The sequence below is a fragment of the Salvelinus sp. IW2-2015 genome, unplaced genomic scaffold (genome assembly GCF_002910315.2).
Source record: "Salvelinus sp. IW2-2015 unplaced genomic scaffold, ASM291031v2 Un_scaffold4038, whole genome shotgun sequence".
Taxonomy (NCBI): Eukaryota; Metazoa; Chordata; class Actinopteri; order Salmoniformes; family Salmonidae; genus Salvelinus; species Salvelinus sp. IW2-2015.
Genome location: NW_019945310.1, coordinates 56,189 through 71,227, shown reverse-complemented (window position 1 = coordinate 71,227; position 15,039 = coordinate 56,189). Strand labels below are relative to the sequence as shown.

The following is a 15,039-nucleotide window of genomic DNA, read 5'->3' as shown; positions in this document are numbered from 1 at the left end:
TCATCATCAATCATCATCGTCATCATCATCATCATCCACCATCATGTCGACATCAATCATCATCATCATTGTGTCACCATTATCATCACAATCATCAACCATCATCATCCTCGTATCCATTATCATCACCATTATCATCACCCTTATCATCACCATCATCACCATTATCATCATCATCATGATCAACCTTATAATCATCACAATTTTCATCACCATTTCATCATAGCCATCATTATCATCGCCATTGGCATTATCACCATTATCATAATCCAAATAATAATTGGCATATTATCATCATATTGAATCATCATTAACATCCTCATCACCATTATCAATCACCAATTATCATAATCATCATCATGCGCCACATTTCATCATCACCATTATCATCATTCTCGTCATCATCTTGTCATCCTCACTTTTGCTCAGAGCAAACGCCATGTCCACCAGGGCGTTGCTAAGGTACATCTTGACAAGGCGCTCTGGAAGAGGATGGTGGAGACGAGGGAGGAAGAGGAGGAGTCTGCAGAGCAGGCCTTCTGTAGTTTGACGATGGAGAGACTGTCATCAATCTTTGGAGAGAGAGAGAGAGACAGACAGGTTTATTAATTGGTTTGTAGGGGAAACTCACAAGTAAGAGACTTACTTTAGTCTGGTGAAAAAAATGTCTTATTAGCACAATGTCCTTATTATAGAACTAATTACAAAAAACATTAGTTATTTCCAGTAGCTCATTCCAGTCTGTCACAACATTACCAATAGTCAACTCACCGGCAGGCTGAAGTCCCGCCCCTGGGCGGCAGCCAGGGCGCGGCAGACCTCGGCGGTTTTGCGTAATACAGCCCTCTGTGTGATGTCACGGTGTGGTGACCGAGCCCTCCCTGAGATGAGGGGTTTGAAGGCCTGGGTGCCCCCTGGAATGGACAGGTACAGCGCCATCAAGAGGAGGGAGGTCTGCATGGCAGTGCATAAAGTCTTGAGGGTCCAAGGAGATTGGTGGAGGTCTCTAATAACTCTCTCTTGTGTGAGATATGATCAGAGTCCAATATCAAGTATCTTCCTGGTTCTGTGAGCCTGTTGCAACCTACAGAGACACAAAAGGACAGAGAGCAAATCAAGGAGAGGTTACTCAGGGTTAACGAGCTGTAGTGGGAACGCCTGGGTGGAGATTGGGAATAAAGAGGGAAGCAGAGAGAGACAAGGGAAAATGAAGAGGGAAGCATGAGAGAGAAAAGGGAATGAAGGGGGAGGCATGAGAGAGAAGGGGAATGAAAGGAGGTGAAGCAGAGAGAGAAATGGAATGAAAGGTGGAGGAATGAGAGAGACAAGGGAGGGGAGACATTAAATAATTCTCACTTAAGTAATGACCATATCTCATATCACATTGTACATATCACTAAAATAACTTGTGTTATCTAACGAACGGACTTTAAGAACTCCAATTTACATACAATTTTCCATTCAATACTTTACATAAACAGTGCGAAATTAACTAAAGATGAAGTCTAGAGGACACAAAGTGACTTACAAAAATTCCAACTGAAATGTTGACAGGTATAATTGATTAAAATACATTAAATTGTGTGTTTTACCTGTGAGTCGTGAAGTCCTGATGTCACGTTGGAGTGGTGGTGAAGTAGACTTCAAGTGTGTGTGTACAGTATTCTCTGTGTGTTTCACATTCTTTGTCCTTATCAGTTTGTGTGTGGGCTCATTCTGCTCTTTATACTCTACACCTGGGTGGAGTGACGAGGGGAAGTCACTCATTCAGTGTTCAGGTGGCCGTGACAGGAATTCCCAAAACAGAACACTCCTCCAGATACACAGGAAGAGGAGGGCTGTGTGTGTACAGTGTGTTGTTGTGTGTGTGTGTGTGTGTGTGTGTGTGTGTGTGTGTGTGTGTGTGTGTGTGTGTGTGTGTGTGTGTGTGTGTGTGTGTGTGTGTGTGTCAGAGCAGTGGGAGGACAGTGGGAGAGGCCTTACTGTCCGTGTTGAGGTCTGACTCCAATACACATAAAGGCAGTGTACCAAATGACACCCTTTTCCTTATATATGACCCCTATGAGCACAATAAGTCCTATGAGCACCATAGTCCTATGAGTCTCTGAGCACTATGAGTCATGAGCCCTATGGCCCTATGAGCACTATGAGTCATATGAGTCCTATGAGCACTATGAGCCCTATATGGCCCTATGAGCTCTATGAGTCATATGAGTCCTATGAGCACTATGAGCCCTATGAGCCCTATGAGCTCTATGAGTTATACGAGTCCTATGAGCTATGAGCCTATGAGCCTATGAGCCTATGAGCCCTATGAGTCCTTGAGTTTTATGAGCCCTATGAGTTATATGAGTCCTATGAGCCCTATGAGTCCTATGAGCTATGAGTCCTATGAGCTCTATGAGTTATATGAGTCCTATGCAGCACTATGAGCCCTATGAGTCCTATGAGCCCTATGAGCTCTATGAGCCTATGAGCACTTGAGCTCTGTGAGCCCTATGAGCCTATGAGTCCTGGTCAAATGTAGTGCACTATTTAAGGAATAGGGTGCCGTTTGGGGGACATTCTGTGAAGTATTCTCATAACAACAACTTTTCATTCCGATAAAGGCCTTTTGTCTGTCAGCATTTGTCTGTTTTTTCTTAGTTCAATAAGAGAAGCAGCATTTTAGCAATTCATAGGAGAAAGGTGATATTTCATGTTTGATGAGTGAATGTGTATTGTGAACGTACTGTATTGTGGACGGCTCATAATAATGGCTGAAATGGCAATAGAATGATTTCAAACGGGGTTCCATGCCATTATTATGAGCCATCCCCCCCTCAGAAGCCTCCTATGTTTTAGATGCCTCAGTGTGTGTGCGCGCAGCTGTGTGTGTGAGCTAAAGTATCCTTTTCTGGCGTTCCACTGTTTCATCACAATTACACGCAGGGGTGAATCCTAACTCCACTTAGTCAAACTTTCACTTAGTAATGCATTGATGTCATATGAGACTAAATGAAAATTGGACTTGAAGTTAGGATTCACCCTGACGTGATGTATATGAGAGAGAACCAACGGATTCTCCTTTTCTGGCCTTCCACTGTTCTGACGCAATTACCCTGTCAGGTTACTTCTTCATCCAATTGTCATTTGCTTTCACCTTCATTTCCATGGCAATCAGGTCACTCCAATTTCTGTCAATGTTCAGGCGGAAGGTAACATAGAAATAGAGTGAATCATTCCAGTTCTTCATAAAGACGGAGGAAATATGGAAGAAAAGGAGAGGGACCTGATAGGAAAAATAACATCAGTCTTAGAAAAACATGAGAAAGGAAAAAGTGAACGACAGAGAGTTGTAAAGAGGGAGGGATGAGAGAGAGAGGGATACCAAAGAGTTGTATAGAGGGAGGGATGAGAGAGAGGAGATACCAGAGAGTTGTATAGAGGGAGGGATGAGAGAGAGAGGGATACCAGAGAGTTGTATAGAGGGAGGGATGAGAGAGAGAGAGATACCAAGAGAGTTGTATAGAGGGAGGGATGAGAGAGAGAGGGATACCAGAGAGTTGTATAGAGGGAGGGATGAGAGAGAGAGGATAAGAGAGTTGTATAGAGGGAGGGATGAGAGAGAGAGGGATGAGAGGTAGGAGTTGATAGAGGGAGGGATGAGAGAGAGAGAGATACCAGAGAGTTGTATAGAGGGAGGGAGTGGGAAGAGAGAGGGATGACAGAGAGTTGTATAGAGGGAGGGATGAGAGAGAGAGATACCAAGAGAGTTGTTAGAGGGAGGGATGAGAGAGAGAAGAGATACCAGGAGTTGTATAGAGGAGGGAGTGTGAAGAGAGAGGATGACAGAGGAGATAATACGTATGAAGAAGGTTAGTCAAGCCTTTCTGTATACTACAAACAATCTGTATGCTTTGGTATGGAGGTATCTGCGGTCTACTCAGAGGTGGAGATGACAGACACTTCATGTGTGAATACTCAACAATCACAAAAAATACACTGAGGAACAATACATTTACTAAACACAGAGAGAAAGATTGAGTGAGAGAGAGTGGTGAGATAGAGAGAGAGAGACAGTGGTAGAGGGAGAGAGAGAGAGACACAGGGAGGAGTCAAAGATGAGTTTAATATCATTCCCACTGCTTGAAGGAGAGAGAGAGAGAGAGAGAGAAGGAACAGAGAGGAGAGAGAGAGAGAGAGGAGAGAGAGAGGTGATAGAAAAACAGGTTGAGTGAAACTATCCCTTGTTTATTTAAACCACCTCCAGATAGTTCCACCTACAACAACATGAACCACAGGTAACACATACAACACAAACACATCCAAAGCCATTCATCCTAAATGAATCCACCTTTATTGTTGATTGAGAGGTATTTAATACAAAGAACACATTTTGTTTGAAGAGGGAGATTACTCCCAGTTGAGTAACTTTCACCAGAGATCACAGTTTCTCCACCTGTTTTCATTCACATTTTTTTTTTTTCATCATTTTATTTCTCATAGTTTTATTTCTCATAGTTTTATTTCTCATGGTTTTATTTCATAGTTTTTCTATTTCTCTGTTTCTCACAAAGGTTATGATGGAACAATCCCTGCATGATTCAGAGCATTCGAAGAATACTTCCACAGAACAGCACAGTAGAAGATGACAAACAAAACAGACTAACAGCCATGTAAAGACCTTGACGTGGAGCCAGATGGAACAGTACAGTAACAAGATTACAAACAAACAGACTAACAGCCATGTAAAGACCTTGACGTGGAGCCAGATGAGAACAGTAACAGTACAAGATACAAACAAACAGACTAACAGCCATGTAAAGACTTGACGTGGAGCCAGATGGAACGCAGTACAGGAGGCCTTACTGTCCGTGTTGAGGTCTGACTCCAATACACATAAAGGCAGTGTACCAAATGACACCCTTTTCCTTATATATGAGCCCTATGAGTACAATGAGTCCTATGAGCACAATAAGTCCTATGAGCACCATTAGTCCTATGAGTCCTATTAGCACTATGAGTCATATGAGCCCTATGTGCCCTATGAGTCATGTGAGCCATATGAGTCATATGAGTCCTATGAGCACTATGAGCCCTATGAGCCCTATGAGCTCTATGAGTTATATGAGTCCTATGAGTCCTATGAGCTCTATGAGTTCTATGAGTCCTATGAGCCCTATGAGTCCTATGAGCCCTATGAGTTATATGAGTCCTATGAGCTCTATGAGTTCTATGAGTTCTATGAGTCCTATGAGCTCTATGAGTTATATGAGTCCTATGAGCTCTATGMGTTCTATGAGGACTCTGAGCACTGTGAGCCCTATGAGCCCTATGAGTTATATGAGTCCTATGAGCCCTATGAGTTATATGAGTTATATGAGTCCTATGAGCTCTATGAGTTCTATGAGCACTATGAGGACTCTGAGCACTGTGAGCCCTGTGAGTCCTGGTCAAATGTAGTGCACTATTTAAGGAATAGGGTGCCGTTTGGGGGACATTCTGTGAAGTATCTCATAACAATTGGTTAACTTTTCATTCCGATAAAGGCCTTTTGTCAGCATTTGTCTGTTTTTTCTTAGTTCAATARGAGAAGCAGCATTTAGCAATTCATAGGAGAAAAGTGATATTTCATGTTTGATGAGTGAATGTGTATTGTGAACGTACTGTATTGTGGACGGCTCATAATAATGGCTGAAATGGAGTCAATAGAATGATATCAAACGTGGTTTCCATGCCATTATTATGAGCATGCCTCCCCTCAGAAGCCTCCTATGTTTTAGATGCCAGTGTGTGTGTCGTGCGCACGCGCGCTGGTGTGTGTGTGAGCTAAAGTATCCTTTTCTGGCGTTCCACTGTTTCATCACAATTACACGCAGGGGTGAATCCTAACTTCCACTTAAGTCAAACTTTCACTTAGTAATGCATTGATGTCATATGGAGACTAAATGAAAATTGGACCTGAAGTTAGGATTCACCCTGACGTGATGTATATGAGAGAGAACCAACGGATTCTCCTTTTCTGGCCTTCCACTGTTCTGACGCAATTACCCTGTCAGGTTACTTCTTCATCCAATTGTCATTTGCTTTCACCTTCATTTCCATGGCAATCAGGTCACTCCAATTTCCTGTCAATGTTCAGGCGGAAGGTAACATAGAAGTAGAGTGAATCATTCAGTTCTTGTCTATGAAATAGAGGAAAAATGGAGAAAAGGAGAGGACCTGATAGAAAAAATAACATCAGTCTTAGAAAAACATGAGAAAGGAAAAAGTGAACGACAGAGAGTGTAAAGAGGGAGGGATGAGAGAGAGAGGGATACCAGAGAGTTGTATAGAGGGAGGGATGAGAGAGAGAGATACCAGAGAGTTGTATAGAGGGAGGGATGAGAGAGAGAGATAGAGAGTTGTATAGAGGGAGGGATGAGAGAGAGAGAGAAGAGTGATAGAGGAGGATGAGAGAGAGGATAAGAGAGTTGTATAGAGGGAGGATGAGAGAGAGAGAGATACCAGAGAGTGTATAAGGGAGGGATGGAAGAGAGAGGATACCAGAGAGTTGTATAGAGGGAGGGATGAGAGAGAGAGGATACCAGAGAGTTGTATAGAGGGAGGGATGAGAGAGAGAGAGAGATACCAGAGAGTTGTATAGAGGGAGGGATGAGAGAGAGAGAGATACCAGAGAGTTGTATAAGGGAGGGATGAGAGAGAGAAGGGGTGACAGAGAGTTGTATAGAGGGAGGGAGTGGAAGAGAGAGGGATGACAGAGGAGATAATGAACGTATGAATGAAGGTTAGTCAACGCTTCTGTATACTACAAACAATCTGTATGCTTTGGTATGGAGGTATCTGCGGTCTACTCAGAGGTGGAGATGACAGACACTTCATGTGTGAATACTCACAATCACACAAAATACACTGAGGAACAATACATTTACTAAACAAGAGAGAAAGATTGAGTGAGAGAGAGTGGTAGAGATAGAGAGAGAGAGACAGTGGTAGAGGGAGAGAGAGAGAGACCAGGGAGGAGTCAAAGATGAGTTTAATATCATTCCACTGCTTGAAGGAGAGAGAGAGAGAGAAGTGATAGAAAAACAGGTTGAGTGAAACTATCCTTTGTTTTTTTTAACCACCTCCAGATAGTATCCTACACAACATGAAACCAGGTAACACATACAACACAAACACATCCAAGCCATTCATCCTAATGAATCCACCTTTATTGTTTGATTGAGAGGTATTAATACAAAGAACACATTTTGTTTGAAGAGGGAGATTACTCCAGTTGAGTAACTTTCACCAGAGATCACAGTTTCTCCACCTTGTTTTCATTCACATTATTTATTTCTTCATAGTTTTATTTTCCATATTTTATTCTCATAGTTTTATTTCTCATGGTTTAATTCTCAAGTTTTATTTCTCTGTTTTCACAAGGTTATGATGGAAAATCCCTGCATGAGTCAGAGCATTCGAAGCATACTTCCACAGAAACAGTACAGTACAAGATACAAACAACAGACTACAGCATGTAAAGACCTTGACGTCGAGCCAGATGGAACAGCACAGTAGAGTACAAGTTACAACAGTTCTTTACTGTAAAAGATATCCCAAGGAGAATAACTGTATAAATAAAGTTCAATTAAATAATACACATACAGGCTACAGTAGGAACAGAGTGGAGAATCAGACTGTAGCCTGAAAAAACATCAGGAACACAGTGGAGAATCAAGACGTAGCTGACAACACAACATCAGGAACACAGTGGAGAATCAAGACTGTAGCCTGAAAACACAACATCAGGACAAGTGGAGAATCAAGACTGTAGCTGACAACAAAACATCAGGAACAGTGGAGAATCAAGACTGTAGCCTGACAAACAACATCAGAACACAGTGGAGAATCATGGCTGTAGCCTGACAACACAACATCAGGAACAGTGGAGAATCAAGACTGTAGCCTGAAAACACAACATTCCACAGCATTGAAGAGGAGTGGGACACAATTCCACAGCCATTGAGCAGGAGTGCGGACAACATTCTCAGCCATTGAAGAGGAGTGGACAACATTCCACAGCCATTGAAGAGTGGGACAATTCCACAGCCATTGAAGAGGAGTGGGACAACATTCCCACAGCCATTGAAGGGGAGTGGGACAAATTCCCTCAGCATTGAAGAGGAGTGGGACAACATTCCACATCATTGAAGAGGAGGGGGACAACATTCCCACAGCCATTGAAGAGGAGGGGGACAACATTCCCACAGCCATTGAAGAGGAGTGGGACAACATTCCCTACAGCCATTGAAGAGGAATTGGGACACACATTCCTCAAGCCATTGAAGAGGAGGGGGACAACATTCCCACAGCCATTGAAGAGGAGGGGGAACATTAGATGACAAGACACATTCCACAAGCCATTGAACGAGGAGGGGACAACATTCCACAGCCATTGAAGAGGAGTGGCACATCTTCCACAGCATTGACAGGAGTGGGCACACATTCACAGCCATGAAGAGGATTGGGACAATTCCCAGCCATTGAGAGGAGTGGACAACATTCCCACAGCCATTGAAGAGGAGGGGGACAACATTCCCACAGCCATTGAGAGGAGGAGGACAACATTCCCACAGCCATTGAAGAGGAGGGGGACAACATTCCCACAGCCATTGAAGAGGAGGGGGACAACTTCCCACAGCCATTGAAGAGGAGTGGGACAACATTCCACAGCCATTGAAGAGGAGGGGACAACATTCCCACAGCATTGAAAAGGAGTGGGACAACATTCCCACAGCCATTGAAGAGGAGTGGGACAACATTCCCACAGCATTGAAGAGGAGGGGGACAACATTCCACAGCCATTGAAGAGGAGTGGGACAACATTCCACAGCCATTGAAGAGGAGTGGGACAACATTCCACAGCCATTGAAGAGGAATTGGGACAACATTCCACAGCCATTGAAGAGGAGTGGGACAACATTCCCACAGCCATTGAAGAGGAGGGGACAACATTCCCACAGCCATTGAAGAGGAGGGGACAACATTCCACAGACATTGAAGAGGAGGGGGACAACATTCCACAGCCATTGAAGAGGAGGGGGACAACATTCCCACAGCATTGAAGTGGAGTGGGACAACATTCCCACAGCCATTGAAGAGGAGGGGACAACATTCCCAACGCCATTGAAGAGGATTGGGATAACATTCCCACAGCCATTGAAGAGGATTGGAGACAACATTTCCACAGCCATTGAAGAGAATTGGGACAAACATTCCCTCAGCCATTGAAGAGGAGTGGGACAACATTCCCACAGCCATTGAAGAGGAGGGGGACAACATTCCCACAGCCATTGAAGAGGATTGAGACAACATTTCCACAGCATTGAAGAGGAATTGGGACAACATTCTCACAGCCATTGAAGAGGAGGGGGACAACATCCCACAGCCATTGAAGAGGAGTGGACAACATTCCGACAGCCATTGAAGTGGAGTGGGAAAACATTCCCAAGCCATTGAAGAGGAGTGGACAACATTCCCACAGCATTGAAGAGGAGTGGAACAACATTCCCTCAGCCATTGAAGAGGAGGGGGGACAACATTCCACAGCCATTGAAGAGGAGTGGAAAACATTCCCACAGCCATTGAAGAGGAGTGGACAACATTCCCACAGCCATTGAAGAGGAGTGGGACAACATTCACAGCCATTGAAGAGGAGTGGGACACCATTCCCACAGCCATTGAAGAGGAGTGGACAACATTCCCACAGCCATTGAAGAGGAGTGGACAACATTCCACAGCATTGGAAGAGGAGTGGCACAAACATTCCCACAGCCATTGAAGGGAGTGGACAACATTCCACAGCCATTGAAGAGTATGGGGACATCACATTCCCACAAGCCATTGAAGAGGAGTGGACAACATTCCCACGCATTGAGAGGAGTGGGCACAACATTCACAGCATTGAAGAGGAGTGGACAACATTCCACAGCCATTGAAGGAGTGGGACACATTCCCACAGCCATTGAAGAGGAGTGGGACAACATTCCCACAGCCATTGAAGAGGAGTGGACAACATTCCACAGCCATTGAAGAGAGTGGACAACATTCCACAGCCATTGAAGAGGAGTGGGCAACTTCCCACAGCCATTGAAGAGGAGTGGGCACAACATTCCCACACCATTGAAGAGGAGTGGGCACATTCCCACAGCCATTGAAGAGGAGTGGGACAACATTCCACACCATTGAAGAGGAGTGGCACAACATTCTCACAGCCATTGAAGAGGAGTGGGACACATTCCCACAGCCATTGAAGAGGAGTGCACAACATTCCCACAAGCACAATCAACAGCCTGATCACCTCTATGTGAAGGAGAAGCTGATGTTATTCTGATCCACGCCCTGCCTTTTGTTTAATGTATCTACGACCAACAGATGCGTACAGTATCTGTATTCCCAGATTAGGCCTAATGAATTCATTTCAATTGACTGATTTCCTTATATGAACTGTAACTCAGTAAAAATGGGTGTTAATTTTTCAGCAACTATTTAGCAACTCCTTTAATCCTAAGTGATTTATAGTACAGTGGGTGCATACATCTTTAGTATAGGGTGTGTGACTCCAGCGGGAATCGAACCCACCACCCTTACATTGKTAGGGACACATGTTATCAGCTAAGAGAKACYGGACCTCAGTTCTTAAGCACTGTCAATGTGTTTCACCTTGGCTAGATTTTGTAGCACTAGCGATACTGTATGACGTGGTATAATTCATCAATAAGGTCCAAGGGGGTGTGGTATATGGCCAATATACCCCGGCTAAGGGCAGTTCTTACACATGACTCAACGCAGAGTGCCTGCATATATCCCTTAGTGGTGGTATATTGGCCATATATCACAAACCCCTGAGGCGCCTTATTGCTATTTTAAACTGGTTACCAGCATAATTAGAGCAGTAAGTATACATGTTTTGTCATACCCGTGGTATACAGTCTGATATACCACAGCTGTCAGCATATCAGCATTCAGGGCTGGAACCACCCAGTTTATAACACAACCTCAGTTATTGTAACTTTAGGGACAAAGGTCAGAAGTACAACAATGGCACCATTTTATCCAAACACATCAGAATGTTTGCTGAACGTTGCTGGAATGCAGAATCCAACATTCTGTTCTTGAGAGAACATTGACACCCACTTTCAAATCTGTAGAAATCTGTGATTGTGTGTGTGTGTGTGTGTGTGTGGTGTGTGTGTGTGTGTGTGGTGTGTGTGGTGTGTGTGTGTGTGTGTGTGTGTGTGTGTGTGTGGTGTGGTGTGTGGTGTGTTGTGTGTGTGTGTGTGCGCCAATGTCTCCTCCTTCTCTAGACTTCCACTGTTTGAAACAGAGTCCCACCAGGTGTAACTCTTAACATCCACTGTGTGTGCATGTGTCCATGTGTGTTTGTTGTAACTCTACCTGAACGACACACTAAGTTGGACTAAAAACACAGGTCCAATACAAACACTAATAAAATGTCCCTGTGTTGAAGCAGTAACAGGGTGATGGTGGACTAATAAATGTCCCTGTATTGAAGCAGTAACAGGGTGATGGTGGACTAATAAAATGTCCCTGTATTGAAGCAGTAACAGGGTGATGGTGGACTAATAAAATGTCCCTGTATTGAAGCAGTAACAGGGTGATGATGGACTAATAAAATGTCCCTGTATTGAAGCAGTAACAGGGTGATGGTGGACTATAAAAAATGTCCCTGTATTGAAGCAGTAACAGGGTGATGGTGGACTAATAAAATGTCCCTGTATTGAAGCAGTAACAGGGTGATGGTGGACTAATAAATGTCCCTGTATTGAAGCAGTAACAGGGTGATGGTGACTAAAAAAATGGCCCTGTATTGAAGCAGTAACAGGGTGATGGTGGAACATCCTTTTCTCTCTCCTTTTCCTTCCCTCTCTTGGTAAATAACGGGTGTTGACATTCTGAACGACATTAGTGTTTATCAATGGCAACATTCTCCTGAACAAACATTGTTATTCATGTGACTTAATTGTGTCTTATGGAGACAAAAGAGTATGTCCAGTGTGGTGTGTGTGTGTGTGTGTGTGTGTGTGTGTGTGTGTGTGTGTGTGTGTGTGTGTGTGTGTGTGTGTGTGTGGTGTGTGTGTGTGTGTGTGCGTGCGTGCGTGCGTGCGTGCGTGCGTGCGTGCGTGCACATGCATTAGAATTTGACCTGTATTAATCTGTGTGAACACACATCCCTCTACGGATATAACTGTTGGATCAGGTTCTACCTATACATTGACTGGACTCCACCATATACTACACAGTCAGTGCTGGACTCCACAATAAACTACACAGTCAGTGGCTGGACTCCTCCATAAACTACACAGTCAGTGTCTGGACTCCACCATAACTACACAGTCAGTGGCTGGACTCCACCATAAACTACACAGTCAGTTGCTGGACTCCACCATAAACTACACAGTCAGTGGCTGGACTCCACCATAAACTACACAGTCAGTGGCTGGACTCACCAAAAACTAAACAGTCAGTGGCTGACTCCATTATAAACTACACAGTCAGTGGCTGGACTCCACCATAAACTACACAGTCAGTTGCTGGACTCCATTATAAACTACACAGTCAGTGGCTGACTCCACATAAACTACACAGTCAGTGGCTGGACTCCACCATAAACTACACAAGTCAGTGGCTGGACTCCACCATAAACTACACAGTCAGTTGCTGGACTCTGTAACGGCGTTCCTCCTCCTCTTCAAACGAAGAGGAGGAGTAGTGATTCGACCAAGGTGCAGCGCGTTGAAATGCCATAATGAATTTTATTAACAAGAAGAAAACGAATATTACTTGAAATGATTACAAAATACAAAACGAATGTAGACAGACTAGAACGACGAACTGACATAAAACACGCAGAACGAACGAACAAGTATACTACAAACAAATGACGAACGAACGAAACAGTCCTGTATGGTGCAAACAACACAGACACAGGAGACAACCACCCACGACAAACAATGTGAAAACACCTACCTTAATATGATTCTCAATCAGAGGAGATGAACCACCTGCCTCTAATTGAGAACCATATTAGTACCCAAACCAACATAGAAACAGAAAACATAGACTGCCCACCCAACTCACGTCCTGACCAGCTAACACATACACAAACTAACAGAAATCAGGTCAGGAACGTGACAGACTCCATTATAACACACATCAGTAGTGGCTGACTCCACCATAAACTACACAGTCAGTGGCTGGACTCCACCATAAACTACACAGTCAGTGGCTGGACTCCTCCATAAACTACACAGTCAGTGGCTGGACTCCTCCATAAAACTACACAGTCAGTGGCTGGACTCCACATAAACTACACAGTCAGTGGCTGGACTCCACCATAAACTACACAGTCAGTGGCTGGACTCCACCATAACCTACACAGTCAGTGGCTGGACTCCTCCATAAACTACACAGTCAGTGGCTGGACTCCACATAAACTACACAGTCAGTGGCTGGACTCCACCATAAACTACACAGTCAGTGCTGGACTCCACCATAAACTACACAGTCAGTGGCTGGACTCCCCATAAACTACACAGTCAGTGGCTGGACTCCACCATAAACTACACAGTCAGTGGCTTGGACTCCACCATAAACTACACAGTCAGTGACTGGACTCCACCATAAACTACACAGTCAGTGACTGGACTCCACCATAAACTACACGTCAGTGCTGGACTCCACCATAAACTACACGTCAGTGGCTGACTCCACCATAAACTAAACAGTCAGTTGCTGGACTCCACCATAAACTAACACATCATGTACTGACTCCACAATCAACTAACACAGTCAGTGGCTGGACTCCACCATAAACTACACAGTCAGTGACTGGACTCCACAATCAACTACAAAGTCAGTGGCCCAACACTATAGGCCACAGCCCATTAGGCTCAATCTGCTTCCTTCCTTTCTTGTCCCTTTCCTTATCTTCCTATCACAGATCAGAAAGACCTCACCATATGAACGCAATAAGATGAAACTCTATCAACCTACTATCCATCTCAGTCATATCAAAGGAATTGAATTCTGTCAACCTACCAGGTCTCTCAATCTCAGTCATAACAAAGGAATGGAACCCTGTCAACCTACCAGGACTTCTCACATCTCAGTCATCAACAAAGTAAAGGAAACAACCATAACAGCAGAATTAGAATATTGGGAATACTGTCTAAATCATACCCTGGACACTGACATGAGAGACCACTGAAAACCAAACAAACACTAATGTACCCAGAGGCCTTCAGTCTTGACACAGTGCCAGCAGAGGGCAATATTTAACTCAACCAGCTAAAGAATGATTGGCAGACAACCCTTTGACTAGGCGCTGGGTAGGCAACCTTGTTGCTGGAGTGGCCGCAGGATTTTGTCCCACTAGGAACCACACTGTATGTGTTTGATTATTTGAAGGGCATACCTAGTCGTTGCACAGCTTGAATGTGTGTGTGTGTGTGTGTGTGTGTGTGTGTGTGTGTGTGTGTGGTGTGGTGTGTGTGTGTGTGTGTGTGTGTGTTGTGTTGTGTGTGTGTGTGTGTGTGTGTGTGGTGTGTGTGTGTGTGTGTGTGTGGTGTGTGTGTGTGTGTGTGTACTGGAAGCTAAGGGGTTGTTGTTTGAGGGGTATGTGCCTGTTCTCCAGCAAGAGAGGATGACTGTGAACCATAACCACAAGTGTACTGGTATAACAAGACCCCCTGAAAGTTGAAAATTTGAATGCTGATTCTGTATCTCTAAAGACAATTAATCTCCATTACAAAATTGACAATTGGACCAACATATTTTGACATCTTTGCAAGACACAAGATCCTAACTTTTGCTGTATTTAGTCCAGGCTTGGACTTTGGATGTGATCTCCAAGATGGAAAATACTATACTATTTCAAGAGAGAGAGAGGAGCTATTTCGTATACTAAGATATGTATTTGTTTTAATTTATACATATTTAAACATATAGAAAATGGTCCTCTGTTTTTACACATTTTTGCCTGTTTTTGTT

At 44.0% G+C, this 15,039-nt stretch overlaps 1 long non-coding RNA gene across 1 annotated transcript; it reads right to left on the bottom strand.

Moving 5' to 3' along the window:
* Window positions 1-426: 426 nt before the first annotated feature.
* Window positions 427-1,719, bottom strand: LOC139026163 (uncharacterized). Its single transcript, XR_011477873.1, has 3 exons — window positions 1,593-1,719; window positions 772-1,084; window positions 427-572 (listed from the first exon to the last, which is right to left on the bottom strand). It is a non-coding gene; the product is annotated as an uncharacterized lncRNA (long non-coding RNA).
* Between the last annotated feature and the right edge of the window lie 13,320 nt (window positions 1,720-15,039).